The sequence below is a fragment of the Bos grunniens genome, chromosome X (assembly GCF_055505025.1).
Source record: "Bos grunniens cultivar Pamir isolate PY7600 chromosome X, Bosgru_T2T1.0, whole genome shotgun sequence".
Classification (NCBI taxonomy): Eukaryota; Metazoa; Chordata; class Mammalia; order Artiodactyla; family Bovidae; genus Bos; species Bos grunniens.
The window spans coordinates 35,838,528-35,854,735 of record NC_141194.1 but is presented as its reverse complement, the minus strand read 5'-3'; the positions used below and the strand labels follow the sequence as shown (position 1 = coordinate 35,854,735).

The window sequence follows — 16,208 nt, the reverse complement described above, 5'->3', positions numbered from 1 at the left end:
ATACATCAATAATAAAAAATACATCTACTCAGAGTATATGTAAAACTGGCCAAAAGAAGAGAGGGGAAATATGGGAGAAGGAGTTCATTTTAGTGTTTTGGCTTTTTGATTTTTTTTTGTTTTCACTTCACTCACTTGAATGTGGTTTCCTACCATCCTTTCAGAACTTAAATTTCTGAAAAACAGGTAAGTTTAGTCTCATCACAGAAATGATGATATGGTCAAAGTGAAAGGACAAGTGAATACATATTCTGTTCACAGCATGGTGTATCCGCATTTAATTCTATACAACTGGCCATGCACATACACAAATACACAGATACACACATATCTGCTCACAACTCAGTCACAACTGTTTTTTTAAATGCGATTATCTATTAACATGTTTTTTCACTTAGTATTTGACCATTTTATCATGCCAATCATTAACTTTGAATAATTGCCCAGCTCCCTTCCACCCTCATCTTGTAGACTTCAGAAGCCCATGTTCTCAACACACAAACTTTTTCCTCCTCTAAAAACCAAGACCTCCCCACCTCAGGGTTCTGACCCCTGCTGTTTCTTCTTTCTTGATTCTGAGTCTTCCTCCTAGCTCTCCCTAGTCCCTCTGTGTTATCCTTTTCCTTCACACACTTGATAATGCACTGCTTCTTCCTGACCCTGGGCACCTCCATCACCCTTCCATTTCTCTAGACGCCTTGAGTTAAACTCTACTTCGCTTGTCCCGGCTGTAAATCACCTATACTAATAGGGTATGAACTGCCCAAATAGAAATTTTATGGTCATAACTCCATTTCAAATAAAAGCCATAAATGATGACTCTTCATCCCTTTTAAAGAGTTAAGTAGCATTTTTTTAAAAAAATCCTTCAAATATAAAACAATTTCAGAGACAATAAAAAAATTACATTAAAAAAGGAAACCAACACTTACATTTATTAAAAACAAATCACTGTATGGAGAGATAATTACTTATAATTTTTCAAAACTGACTGAAGATATCAAGCTGCATGACTAAGAACTCCTACAGACTTCAAGCAAGACAGATGCAAAGAAAACCACACCTAGAAACATCAGAATAAAACTACTGGGAAAAGTATTAAAATAATCAATGAGACACAAAAATCGCTAGATAAAATACACTATTTTCACAGACATGAACATTCACTAATTACAATAATACAGACTTTGCAAAATAACTTGTAATTTCAAAACAATTTCAAACAAAACCCCAATGGGCTATTTCATACATATTAGGATGTATATGAAAAAGGAAAGGGTTATGAAATGTGAATAGTATGAAAACACTCTTGAAAAAGAATGAAGTGAGATACTTGACCTAGAACATCAAAGTTTTTTATAACAGTGTGGTGTAAGTGCACATAGAGACAAATGACCCAGATATATGGAAGAGTCTAAACTTAGATTCACAATTAAACCCATTCCATTTCAGGGCTACAGTGCTAAAGTATGGGAAAAGGTGGTAATTTTTAAATGCTTCTTGGCAATTGATTACCCATATGGAAACAAGGAATACAATGGGAATCATACGGAAGCAAATTTCAGGTAGTTTACATTCTGTGAAAAGTAGGACTTAGAGCACAGAGAGAAAAAATAAGACTATCTTATATACTTTAGGATTAGTAAAAGATTTCTTAAAATATAAAAAGCACAAACTGTAAAATTCAGCTCCATAAAAATTTTAAAACTTAGACAACAAACTGGAAGTATCTGCCCCACATTAACCAGAAAAAGGGTTATAAATAATGCATATTTTTAAAAGAATGAGTATAAATAGGCACTTCACAGAATCGTAAATGCCCAAAGACATGAACAAAAGAAGTGTTTACTTTTACTTGTAATTACGGAAACATCGGAATGAGACACCCTTAAAGAAAATTTCATTCTATAAAAAGGCAACTTGGAAAAGGGAAATTTCAACTCAGGAGCAGAGGCAGGCCCTTTCAGGGGGTTGGGGGCTGGAATCTAGGGTTAACATCAAATTAAAAGCTAACTGCTAGAGTCACAGGGAGGAGAGGACTTTAAATTGCTCAGAATGTTAGTGGCTATAGCAGAACTCTTGGAAACCTCACAGGTGAACACTAGCAGGCAGCCAGATCACTGCAGTGGGTGGATGGGTATCTGTTCCAAGTTGGCTTCTTGGAGGTTTCTTACAGACATCACAGCTCAGTAAGCAGGGGGTGGGGTAGGTGCTCTCTCTTGTGGCCTGCTCCCCTCGGAAAGGCAGGGCTCGGGGGCATCCAGTTGAGGCAGCAAGGCTGGCCTAACTCTAGGAGGACTAGGCTTGGAGTTGAAGCTCAGGTGAACCAACTCATCGTCATGGCAGGGGAGAGCACTTCCAGACAGAAAACCCACTGAGGGAAGAGAGGGGCTCAGGCCAAGAGACCTTAAGGAGACACTCTCCACTCACTGCCCAGCAAAATGAAAGGAGAATGTGCCGAGAGACCCGGATGAGGCGGCGCTAATGCAGATGGCATTACCACCAGTGCCTAGGGGAAGACGAGCCTTCCTAAGGTCAATCTAGCGGGGGAGCAAGACTCAAGATAGAAAATGGCGGCAGCGAAGCACCATTCTTACCTGTGTTGGCTCAGGAGGACTGGGCCTGGCGTGGGGTCATACCCGTGGAGAGCAGGGCCTGGCCAGGATGCAGGACTCCAGACAGAAGCCTAAGAAAGGAGTGCGCCAGCTGGGCAGAGGTTTTGGAGTAAACGGCAGCAAGAGTCAGGCCTCTGAGTCCTGGAAGCTCAAAAAAACAGAGAGCATGCTGGAGGATCCCGGGTCTGGGCAATCTCTTCCCCATGGGGCCGCTTTTTGGCATGCTTTCTCCCTAAACCAGGGTCGGCGCTCGTCTGCTGACTGAGCCAGTGACGCTCGGCGATGTAGCGGCTTCGCTCCCAGGTTCACGGGGTGAATTCTGGCCCTTCTGCGCCTCCGTACCTCTGAGCTCTGAGTGAGAACTCCTGAAGCTGCGAAGACCAGACCTCCTTCACCTGCGCAGAGTTTAAAGAGAGCAGGTGTGGGCCGTCAGTGATAATGAAAATGGAGGCAGCGGTGAAGGAAGCTTTCAGGAGCTGAGCTCAGTGGTAAAGGGTCACTTGTTCAGTCGTGTCATACTCCTTGCAACCCATGGACTGCAGCACGCCAGGCTTCCTTGTCCTTTACCATTTCCCGGAACTTGCTCAAACTCATGTCCTTTGAGTCAGTGATGCCATCCAACCATCTCATCCTCTGTCCTCCCCTTCTCCTCCTGCCTTCAATATTTCCCAGCATCGGGGTCTTTTCCAATGAGTTGGCTCGTTGAATAAGATGGCCAAAAGTATTGGAGCATCAGCTTCAGCATCAGGAGGGTCACTTGAGAATGGGGGAATCTGGGCATCGAGACCTGGGTTGCCAGTCCTGCTGGTAAGGGTAGCGACAGAGGATACCTCCTTCTTAGGGCTACTGGCCGCCTCACCCTGCGTTAATTTAAACTGCTACTGCTTCTCTCCTCTTTCCCCTATCCTCAATTAGGTAGTCACAATGCCAGGTTCTCAGAAACGGAGAGGTCCTCCCCTGCAAACGCCATCTCAGGTAGAGCCGGGATTAGCTGACGGAAGAAGGTGGGCGGACCTTGGTGTAACCTTAGTTTCTGATTGGTGAGCTGGATATCACATGACCCTTCTCATCTCCCTAGAGCCCAACCCACATCTTTCTGGCAGCAAACGGAAGTGTGCACCACCACGTTGGGGTCTGCCCTGGAATGCTAAGTAACATTAATTTCCTCAGTCTTTAAACATAGCCCCTAAAAGTGTGTTTGATTGTGTATAGGTAGGCGGGGCTCTCGAGATAAACAATTTGAATGACCTCACATCAGCGTGTCAACATCCTTTGGGTAGCTCAAGGTCAAGAAATCACTTCAAAGAAATAACCACACTGGTCAGAAAGAAAGAATCCCCTCACTGGGTCATCCTCATGGAGTCTGGTCAGAACACTGAGCCAACGAATGGGAGAGACCTGGGACTCCTCCTGGCACCTGGATTACCCCACACTGAATTGGTGTGGGTTAAAGAGTTAGAGCGTGGTTTCTGAAAGGGTAGAAATGGGATGGAGCCCACGTTGTTCTTGAAATGTTCAGCCCTGCTGCCTCCATAGACCCCTGGCACCAGAAGGCGTTTTAGACATCTTCCTGGAAGACTGCTTCGGCCTACCTGGCTCCTTGAGGCAAAGGCAAGCGTTGCCTGAAATAAAGAGTGGTACTGCCCTTAAGTATGGGAGAAGGCAATGGCAACCCACTCCAGTACTCTTGCCTGGAAAATCCCATGGAAGGAGGAGCCTGGTAGGCTGCAGTCCATGGGGTCGCTAAGAGTCGGACACGACTGAGCGACTTCACTTTCACTTTTCACTTTCATGCATTGGAGAAGGAAATGGCAATCCACTCCAGTGTTCTTGCCTGGAGAATCCCAGGGACGGGGGAGCCTGGTGGGCTGCCGTCTATGAGGTCGCACAGAGTCGGACACGACTGAAGCGACGTAGCAGCAGCAGCAGCAGCCCTTAAGTATCAGAGAAGGCAATAGCAACCCACTCTAGTACTCTTGCCTGGAAAATCCCACGGTGAAGGAGCCTTGTAGGCTGCAGTCCATGGGGTCGATAGGAGTCGAAAACGACGGAGTGACTTCACTTTCACTTTTCACTTTCATGCATTGGAGAAGGAAATGGCAACCCTCTCCAGTATTCTTGCCTGAAGAATCCCAGGGATGGGGAAGCCTGGTGGGCAGCCATCTATGGGGTCACACAGAGTCAGACACGACTGAAGCGACTTAGCAGCAGCCCTTAAGTATATATCATCATATGTATAGCCTACACAGTTATCTAGTGAAGAGTATATACTAATTTACTTGACCTAATATTCATTCTTGGCCACAGATGTCTAGTAAATGTGTTGCACGGGCTTCAAGTTTAACATTTAGACATTTATTTTTAGTCATTATTACAACCCCCAAAAAAGAGAGGAAAATGTAAGGAAAACTTGCACCTAAATTTTCACACACCCATAGGTAACTACTGCAAATGCTCAAGTATATGTTGGCAGAACAGCCATTCATTATTGTTTTATAAAAGTAGAATTATGTATACAAATTATTCTGTAACCTGTGATTCAGACCCAGAAAACACACTTTCCATGTCAATAAATAAATTTATACAAGGCCACTTGGTAACCAGAAAATATTCCACTTAGAGAAGAAACCTACATCTTCAATCATTCTTATTTTGCAAATATTTGTGTTGTTTTCAACTTTTTACCCTCTAACACATCACTGCAAGGCACACATCCTTCTTGCTAAATAAAATTTATTATAATCTAGATTTTCATTGTTATGGATGAATTCCCAGAGGTAGAAATTGTTGGTATGACATACGTAATTCTTTGATAAAAATATTAGCAATCTGATCTCCTGAAAGTCATTTTTATAACAATTTTGTCAAAATGGAATGGTATGTTTAGTGGAGTGGATGAACAACTGGAAATACAATACAAAAAAGAATGGAATGATATTTGGAATTTTAATAATATGGGATATAAGGTGGATTTGAAATGTAATACTGAATGGAATGAAATGAGACTGCAGAGCAAACTAGAATGAGATGAGGAATAGAAAATGGACTTGAAGAGGGTATGGAAAGGAAAACTGAATGGAAATTGAATGGAATATAATGGGAAAATGGAATGGAAAGGAGGATGGAAATAAATATTTAATGGCATACAAAATAAAAAATATAACATCATATGAGAAAAGGAATATAGAATAAAATAAAATTTTTAAGAAAAAAGAACAAAATTGAAATTAAATAGGAAGGAATACAGAATGGAACTGAAAATGCAGTGGCAGGAAATAAATGGACTATGAAATATTCACTATTTAAAAATAGATGAAATGGAAAAGATGAAATGGGACTTGGAATGAAATATAAAATACAATGTCTTAAAGGGTGGGATAGAAATTGAATAAAAATGAAATGGAAGATGGAAAATGAAATTACTGATGAATGAAAGGAGGCACTAAAATGAGAATACATTAAAAGAATGTGTTTAAATCAGTTACTGCTCCATAACTTGATGCTGTGAAACAATAATTATAGATTCTGCAGATCTGCAGTTCAGACAGGGTTTGTCTCTATTCCACTGTATCTGGGCCCTCAGCTGGAAAAAAATTGAATGGCTACTAGGTCATGAGGGAAGAACAATCAGTGATGATTCCTAGAATTTGGCTAGAGAATCTGGGTGGATGGAACAGGGAAAACTTGCTGAAAGGGAAAACTCGCTCAGTAGAGGAGCAGATTGGGAAGAGAATGGAAGCTGGTGATTCTGTTCTGACCAAGCTGACCACTACAACCCGAATGGTTGTGCTACTCATTTAGAGGAACAAACCCCAACTCACCTCATAACATTCCATATGCTCTAGAGGGCAACTTTCACCAGTTTCATGGATCCTGTATTCCTCTGGGGTATCATTTCAGACTACTCTCTGATATCCGTCCCTTCCTTTACTCCTTTTTGTAGTCTTTCTGGAACTGAGTGATAATCCTTGAGTTAATAATAACTAAGATGTCTCCATTTGTCCTTGCTCTCATTTAAAGATATATCTATTTCTATATATAAATACATATAAGGAGAAATATTTATGGAGAGAAAATGTATATACTTCTCCATGTATGTATATCTTATATGTATGTATATATTTCTATATATATTTTTATATAAAAACTACAAAATTGTCTTTACATATATTATTTTTAAATAAAAATATATTACATATATACAATTTTCTATATATTTTTATATAGAAATAAATTATATATATATAACTTCATTAAATATAGACTTACATATTTATATATTACATTAAATATATACTTTTATATGGGCTTCCCTGATGGCTCAGTGGTAAATAACCCACCTGCCAGTGCAGGAGGCATAAGTTTGATCCCTGGGGCAGGAAGATCCCCTGGAGAAGGAAATGGCAACCCACTCCAGTATTCTTGCCTGGGAAATCCCATGGACAAAGGAGCTTGCCGGGCTACAGTCCATGGGGTCACAAAAGAGTTGGAGGAAATGGCAACCCACTCCAGTGTTCTTGCCTGGAGAATCCCAGGGATGGCGGAGCCTGGTGGGCTGCTGTCTATGGGGTCGCACAGAGTCAGACATGACTGAAGTGACTTAGCAGCAGCAGCAGAGCAACTAAACAACAACAACAATCTACCTGTGTATCTATCTACCTGCCTACCAATCCATCCATCCATCCATGATTTCCTTTGGCTACTGTAAAAATATTAACACAATTTTGATGACTTAATGTAATAGAAATGTATTCTTTCAAAACCCTGGAGGCAACACATAAAGATTCAGTATCACTGGGCCACAATCAAGGTATGGGCAGGCCTGCAGTCCCTCTGGAGACAATAGAGGAGAATCTGCTCTTGACTCCTCCAAATTCTAGTGGCTGCCCACCTTCCTTGGCTGATTGCCATCATCACCCTAATTTCCACCTCTGTCTTCCCATGGCTTTCTCTGTATTTGTACATCTCTCTTACATCTTTCTACATCTGTCTTTGCCTCTCTCTTAAAAGAACATGTGATAGCATTTAGGGCTCACCCAGATAATAAAGAATTATCTCCCCACCTCAAGACTTCAAGATTTGTAACTTAATCACATCTGCAAGGTCCTTTTTTTTTTTTAAACCATATAACGTAATGTTAGCAGCTTCCATTGATTCCATTGATTAGGATGTGTATATCTTTTGGTGGATCATTATTCAACCAACCACACTATCCATCAATCTCTCAACCTACCTATCTTTATACCTACAGAGCTTTCTTACATAGATTAGGATCACATCCCCTAAGGAGCAGTACTTCTCCACTAGGTACATTTTTTCCCTGAGGAGACTTGTGATATTAATAAAATCCCTGGAGATATTTTTGGTTGTCCCAACTGGTAATGGTGGAAGTGCTACGGGCATCTAGCATGTAAAGGAGAGAGACGCTGCTAAACCCCCTCAATTCACAAGATAACATCCTACAAGGGATTATTTATCAGAATCATGTCAACAGTGTCAAAGTTGACAAACCCTGCTGAAGACGATTTAGAAAAGCTGATAACAAATTTTAAATCCCGAGCAATCCCTCCAGTGATTGATAACTATTGTTAAACATTTGATATGTCATCAGAGTGAAGTCCCAGGAAGTTGACAGAGCAGAGAAATCTAAAAATCCATCCCTCCACAAGCAAGCGTTGGCAAAAAAAAAAAAAAAAAAAAAACCCTCAGTATCAACTTGGTTTTGAACTCTATAATTTAATTTAAAAACTTAGAACCAAAAAGTGCTTAATGAACTAAAGGCATTTTTTGTTACCTGCCTACCATCCCCATTCCTTGGTTAGGCAGTAGCTCTGTGGATGGCAGCCTGAATTCCTGATTCAGCTTGCTGGTGCCAGAGGGAGAAATATAGACGTTTTTCTCAGAGTTGTGGTTGTGCATTTTGACCTGTTTTGTGGCTCCCTGAGGAATCAGCTCAGAGATTTGCCTTTGCTTCACCTACCTCAGAACTGTCAGGGCTGGAAAAGCCTCCCGGGTAAGCATTTGTTGAAAATATTTCAAAGCAAATACTACCTCTCACACAACTCAATATCTAAAAAACAAACAACCTAAAAATTGGGCAGAAGACTGGGATAGAAGTTTTTCCAAGGAAGACACACAGATGGCCAACAGGCACATGAAAAGATGCTCAACATCACTAATTGTCAGGGAAATGCAAATCAAACCACAGTGAGCTCTTCTCATACCTGTAACTGCTCAGTCATGTCTGACTCGTTGTGACCCCATGGATTGGAGTCTGGCAGGCTCCTTTGTCCACGGAATTTTCCAGGCAGGAATACTGGAGTGGGTTGCCATTCCCTTCTCCAGGGGATCGAACCTGGGTCTCCTGTGTTGCAGGCAGATTCTTCACCATCTGAGCCATGTGTGTAAAATCCTTACACCTGTAAGAATGCTTATTATCAAAAAAGCAAACAAATAAGTGCTGGTGACCATGTGGAGAAGAGAACCCTTGTGCACTGGTGGTGAGAATGTTAACTGGCACAGCCACTACAGAAAACAGTATGGACGTTCCTTCAAAAAACTAAAACTAGAACTACCATATGATCTAGCAATTCTATTCCACGGTATATATTCGGAAAAGACAAAAACTCTAATTTGGAAAGATTCATGCACCCCAATTCATTGCAGCATTATTTACAATAGCACAGTTATGGAAGCAACCTAAATGTCCATCAACAGATGAATGAATAAAGAAGATGTGGTATTTGTTGTTGTTCAGTCACTTGGTCGTGTCCGACTCTTTGAGACCCCGTGGACTGCAGCACGCCACGCTTCCCTATCCATCAGCAACTCCGGAGCTTCCTCAAATTCATGTCCATTGAGTGGGTGATGTCATCCAAGGTATATATACCACATCCAACATGTGGTGTAGGTAGCACTAGTGGTAAAGAACCCATCTGCCAATGCAAGAGACATAAGAGATGCAGGTTTGATCCCTCGGTCAGAAAGATCTCCTGGAGGAGGACATGGAAACCCACTCTAGTATCCTTGCCTGGAGAATCCCATGGACAGGGGAGCCTGGGGGGCTACAGTCCATAGGGTTGACAGAGTCAGATACGACTGAAGTGACTTAACACATACATATATAAATATACTGGAGTGGGTTGCATTTCCCCCTCCAGAGGATCTTCCTGACCCAGGGATCAAACCCACATCTCCTGCATTACAGGTGGATTCTTTACTACTGAGCCACCAAGGAAGCCCCATCCCTGAGGTAGAGTGTCTCACCTCAAGGAGACTGAGACTCCTACAGCAGGCTGCTTGCTCTAACTAGGTCCATTGTGCTGATGCTGACCACCTTGGTGTCTTGGTGTGAGAAGAGTCTCAGGCAGATAGAGGTATCTGGGACTAAGTTACTTCCCTGACTGGGTCCCTTTTACCCTGTTCTTCTCTTGTCACCCTCCCCACCCCCAAAGCCCCCCAGGTCTCTGTACAGGGAGGAAAGTCTGTGGCTCACAGGAACAAAGACTTCCTGGATCAGGCTGCATGTGGGACTTGGATTTTCACCATTTTAATAGGTGTGCTGTGGGTCTCGTTCACTTTTAACTACAGGTTAGTCAGACAGCCTTCATTAAAGCAGAACTGTTACCCACATGAAATCAAACATAAATGAAAAGTAAAATCTGCCAGAGAGCAAGAGCAAGATTAAACACAGAACTGGGGGTTTATAGCGCTTTTATAAAATTCCTTGAGGCTATTCATAGCCAAACCTGAAAGCTGTATCAAGAAGGAGTGAAGTCTGGGGTCTTAAAATTTCCTTTTTGCCATTAGAGAAAAAAATCTATGTACAACTTCTATTGGAAGGCATTTAAAGCACCCCATGGAACAAATTTAGAAATGTTACAATTCAAAAGCAGAGCTGGAACTAGGTTGTGTAAAACATTAACCATACGATGGGAAAAGTCAATGCAAGTAGAATACCTAGGCAGAGCACTACGGATTGCACGTATTTGGTAATCCCTATATCTTTCTGAAAGGATACAAAAGCTTTTATGAAAGCCCTTTTTCTTTGCTATAAGAACCTCAATCCTCCAACAATTCATTCAGATTAAGTTAATTCTTCTTTTATGCCTAAAGCATCCAAGTAGGGCATTCCTATATTTCACCATGTAAATCCCTGTGATATTTATCTAATCAACAGCTGGATCTTTGGTGTTTAGGAGGAAAAAATAGGTCAGTGGGAAATCTTGAAACAACTATGGAGAATAACATATTTGACTTCCCTGACTGAAGGATACATGTGATACTAATTTGGGGAAATAGGACCTTCTCTCTGCATTTCATCCTTCCTGTCTTCAGATTGGGCTCCACAAAGAGAACCTTAAGCTCTGCTCTATAATTTCAAGGTTTTGGTTTTTTTTTTTTTCTATCTTTTTTTTTTAATTTTATTTTATTTTTAAATTTTACATAATTGTATTAGTTTTGCCAAATATCAAAATGAATCCGCCACCGGTATACATGTGTTCCCCATCCTGAACCCTCCTCCCTCCCCATACCATCCCTCTGGGTCATCCCAGTGCACTAGCCCCAAGCATCCAGTATCATGCATCGAACCTGGACTGGCATCTCGTTTCATACATGATATTTTACATGTTTCAACACCATTCTCCCAAATCTCCCCACCCTCTCCCTCTCCCACAGAGTCCATAAGACTGTTCTATACAGTATACTAACGCATATATATGGAATTTAGAAAGATGGTAACAATAACCCTGTGTACAAGACAGCAAAAGAGACACTGATGTATAGAACAGTCTATCTTCTTTTTTAAAAATTTTGGCTAGTGAAGCAGAGTCTCTGACTTTAAGGTTGCCTGAGTGTGTGTTCTAGTTTTACCTTTGAAAAATGCCACCCTGAAATCTGGAAAGACAGGTATAGGAGCCAAGATGTGCTTACATTGTTGTTCAGTCACTAAGCGGTGTCCGACTCTGCAACCCCATGGATCTGCTTACATAATCATGGATTTTTTTCCCTCCAAGGACCACGCTAAGTTCTCAGGGTAAAGAATGAAGAAATAACCCTTTTGGCTTTGGCAGAGGGAGGGGAGAGTAACTGTTTGTAAATACCCCCATAATCTTCCTATAACCAAAGCCTACTTTCCAGGATAAGATACTTCGAAATAGCATAATTCTGAAATTTTATCCTGGCTAGAAAATGAAATCCCTCTCCAATCTGTCACCCATGGTTTTCCTGGCCTCACCTGGTGGGGGCGGAGAGTGGGGGGAGCTTTAAGGAGATGAATTGGGAATGTTGCAGTCTAAGAAGTCGAAGTAGTAGAAAAAAGGCAAAAATGATATATCACTGGAGGAGGGACAGAAACCATTGTTAAGGTCATAGCACTGAAACACAGGCCCTCTAAAGACTGACAGTCAGGTTATAGAATGCTTCCTGTCCTCCACACCCTACCACCAAATCAACAAGGCTCCAGTACAGTGACACCATGTACCAACCCTTGTGTCCTTGTCTTTAAAGTAAAATGCTGACTCAAGAATTAATGATTGGGAAATGTGAAGATGAAGAACCATCCAATGGCTTGTTGGGTTGGGGAACTGGTAACAATTTAGACTATATATTTGCCATTTAGCAACATAAACCAACTCCCAGTTCCCTGAAAGATATGAATAAAGGCCTGACACATTCTTAACTTGTTTTTAAAGGATGCAGACCCACCTCCAGATGAAAACTGCTGACCCCAAGAACACAGAACATAGACTGGTTGAAACCGGAAGACTGATGATACTTGAAACTTCACCTTGATGCCAACTGATGGTAGAATTTTCCACGAGCTGATCATGCCTTGCTCCTTGAACACTATAAAATTCCTTACTGCCCCCTCCAGGGTGAGTCACACAGCCTTGAGGGTATTAGCCTGTGTGGCCCCCTTTAACTGTCAAGGCAGTAAAATCTACTCCTTTCAACTTCACCCAAAACTCTGTCTCTGTGTTTCAATTTGCCACCAGGAAACAGAGGCCAGGTTTCAGCAAAAATAGTAACTCTGGGTAACAGCTGGAAAAGCTGTAAGAAACAGCTCAGGGAACAGTGCACAGAGAAACCCCAAAGCCAAAATGGGGAACCAAAATAAGGACACGAGAGGAATTTGATGCTTCTAGCACCCATAGCCACCATGAACATTTATCACAACCCTCCTCTGAGCCAGATTAACAAATCTTCACACTAACAGACTCTACCACAGTTTTATAACCCAAACATCTACCTTTCAACAACAACAAAAAAGGACAAAACATATCAAAACAAACCCATAGTCTTAAAAAACAAAAGAAACATCAGAACCATACTCAGATACAGCACAGGTATTAGAATTATCAATGAATTTAATATAACTCTGAGTAATATGCTAAGTTGTTTAATGGAAAAAGTAAATAACATACAAGAACAGATCTGTAATATAAGCAGAAAGATTGAAACTCTAAGAAAAACAAATTCCAGAAATCAAAAAACACAGAAACAGAAATTAAAAATGCCCTCAACTACCTCATTAGTAGACTCCACATGTTTGAGGAAAAAAATTGAAGATGGGTCAATAGGAAGTTCTCAAAGTAAAATGCAAAGAAAATAAATATTTTTCTAAAAAAGAATGTATACACATGTATAACTGAGTCACTGTGCTATACAGCAGAGATTGGCAAAACACTGTAAATCTACTATATTTCAATGTATTTTTTAAAAATAAAGTAAAAAATTAAAAAAACAAAAACAGAATAACCAAGAACAGTGGGGCAATATGAAAAAGTAACATACGTGTAATCAGAGTACCAGAAGGAGTAGAAAGAGAAAATGGAGCAAAATAAATATTTGAAGTAATAATCACTCAGAACTTCTCAAAATGAATGACAGATAATGATGGATAAATTATAGATCTGGGAATCTCAAAGAACATTAAGCAAGATAAATACAAGGAAAAAAGCTACACTTAGACATATCATATTCAATTTGCACATTAAAAAAGAATGAATTTGAAAAAAAGGAAAATAAAGTATCTTATTTATAAAGGAATAAAGACAAGACTTACAGTGGACTTCTTGTCAGAAAACATGTAAGCAAGAAGAGAGGGCTGTGAAATATTTAAAAGTGATGAAAAGTGATGAAAGTATCCTTCAAAAGTAAAGGAAAAATAAAGACTTTCTCGGAGAGAAAAAAATGTGGCAAATCATTGCCAGTAGACCTGCCCTGTCAATAATATTCAGAGAAGATCTTTATGTATAAGAAAAAATATATCTGATATATACCTGTATATTTATCAGAAGATTTGATTTTCATTGAAAAAAAGCATCTGAGAAGAAATAAATGAAGATAAAATATTTTCCTTTTCCTAATTTAATTTCCTTTTCTTAGCCTAAAATATACCTTTCTTTAAAGCATTAATAATAACAATGTATGGGGTTGGGGGCTTCCCTGGTGGCAGACTGGATAAGAATCTGCCTGCCAATGCAGTTAACACAGGTTCAAGCCCTGGTCTGGGAAGATCCCACATGTCACAGAGCAACTAAGCCTGTGAGCCATAACTACTGAGCCTGTGCTCTAGAGCCTGCAAGCTATCAATACTGATGCCTGTGCTCTAGAGTCTGTGCTCCAGGACAAGAGAAGCCACTGCATTGACAAGCACCCACACCACAAGAAAGAGTAGCCCCTGCTCACTGCGAATAGAGAATGTCTGCATAAAAGCTGACCTGGTGCAGCCAAAAACTTAAAAAAAATTTTTTTTAAATATTAAAAAAAATAAATGAATGACTACCTAAAAAAACAAATGAATAAATGACTACTTAAAAAATGTATGCAGTGACTATATCACTATTGTAAGTGAAACAATACATGCAAGGTCACAGGGAAAGCAGGCAGGATTTGAGAATATTCTGTTATAAGGTACCTGTGCCACATGTAAAACAGTATAGTGTTATCTGAAGGTGAACTAACACTAATTAAAAATATGTCTATTTTAAACCCTAGAGCAAGCACTGAAAATTTTTTAAAATAAATATAAATAATAGGCTGAGACAGGATATAAAATAGAACCAAATAAAATCAGAGAAGGCAGAAAATGACGAGGAAGAAACAAACAGGAAATAGAACACACAGAAATCAGTTACATGGGTGGTAAATATTAATCTAGCTATATAAATAAACACTTTACATGTGAATAGTCTAAACATCCCAACTAAAATACAGAGATACTCAGAGTGGATAGAAAAAACTAGACCAATTTTCCTTAGAAGGTAGTGGTTTAAGGGAAGAAATGAGTGTCTTGCTGCCCAACAGGAGAATTGCCAAAAAGGGATCAACAATAGAAACAGAACAAAAAGAGGACAGAAATGAAGATTCAGAGCCTATAGCTTCTAGGCCTCTTCAACAAGTACACCTGATCTGAGAAGAAAACCTTGGGAAAGAACAAATACAGTGAATGGCAGCAAGTTACCTGTTATTTCCAGACCAAAATCTGTGCCCTCATCACAGCCCAGTGACAACAGAGTGCAGACAGAGGAACTAGACTGTGATAGCCTGAAGCAGGACTTTTTTCTATTTTTTAGGTCACGCCATGCAGCATGTTTAACTTATATGCAGAGTACCTGCTTATTTAACTTACATGCAGAGTACATTATGCGAAATGCTGGGCTGGATGAACCACAAGCTGGAATCAAGATTGCTGGCAGAAATATCAATAACCTCAGATACCCAGATGATACCACGCATATGGCAGAAAGCGAAGAAGAACTAAATAGCTTCCTGATGAAAATGAAAGAGGAGGGTGAAAAAGTTGGCTTAAAATTCAACATCCAAAAGCTAAGATCATGACATCATCCCATCACTTCATGGCAAATAGATGGGGAAACAATGGAAACAGTGACACACTTTATTTTCTCGGGCTCCAAAATTACTGCAGATGGTGACTGCAGTCATAAAAATTTTTAAAAGACACTTGCTCCTTGGAAGAAAAGCTGTGACCACCCTAGACAGCATACTAAAAAGCAGACATTATTTGCCAACAAATGTCCGTCTACTCAAAGCTATGGTAGTAGTCATTATGCATGTGAAAGTTGGACCATAAAGAAAGCTGAGAGCTGAATAATTGATGCTTTTGAACTGTGGTGTTGGAGAAGACTCTTGAGAGTCTCTTAGACTACAAGGAGACCAAAGCAATCAATCCTAAAGGAAATCAGTCCTGAATATTCATTGGAAGGACTGATGTTGAAACTGAAACTCCAATACTTTGGCCACCTGATGCGAAGAACTGACTCATTTGAAAAGACCCTGATGCTGGGAAAGATTGAAGGCGGGAGGAACAGGGGACGACAGAAGATGAGATGGTTGGATGGCATCACCAACTCAATGGACATGAATTTGAGAAAACTCCAGGAGTTGGTGATGGACAGGGAGGCCTGCATTGTTGCAGTCCATGAGGTCACAAAGAGCTGGACACGACTGTGTGACTGAACTGAACCGAATGCAGCATGTGGGATCTTAGCTCCCCAACCAAGGATTGAACCCATGGCCCCTGTACTGGGAGCACAGAATTTTAATCACTGGACCACCAGGGAAGTT

The 16,208-nt window shown here is 40.5% G+C and overlaps 1 long non-coding RNA gene across 16 annotated transcripts in view; it reads right to left on the bottom strand.

Moving 5' to 3' along the window:
• The window catches only part of LOC147340119 (uncharacterized), a 571,221-nt gene that overhangs the window by 269,008 nt on the left and 286,005 nt on the right, over positions 1–16,208 (bottom strand). For 10 of the 16 annotated variants that reach the window (XR_015158927.1, XR_015158929.1, XR_015158928.1 and 7 more), the window contains exons 8-9: positions 6,437–6,569; positions 2,598–4,778 (exon numbers count right to left, since the gene is read on the bottom strand). The exons of 3 other annotated variants lie outside the window; for them this stretch is intronic. This is a non-coding gene — a long non-coding RNA (uncharacterized LOC147340119). The remainder of the gene's footprint in view (positions 1–2,597; positions 4,779–6,436; positions 6,570–16,208) is intronic. 3 more of the 16 variants (XR_015158941.1, XR_015158943.1, XR_015158944.1) reach the window with 2 other exon arrangements.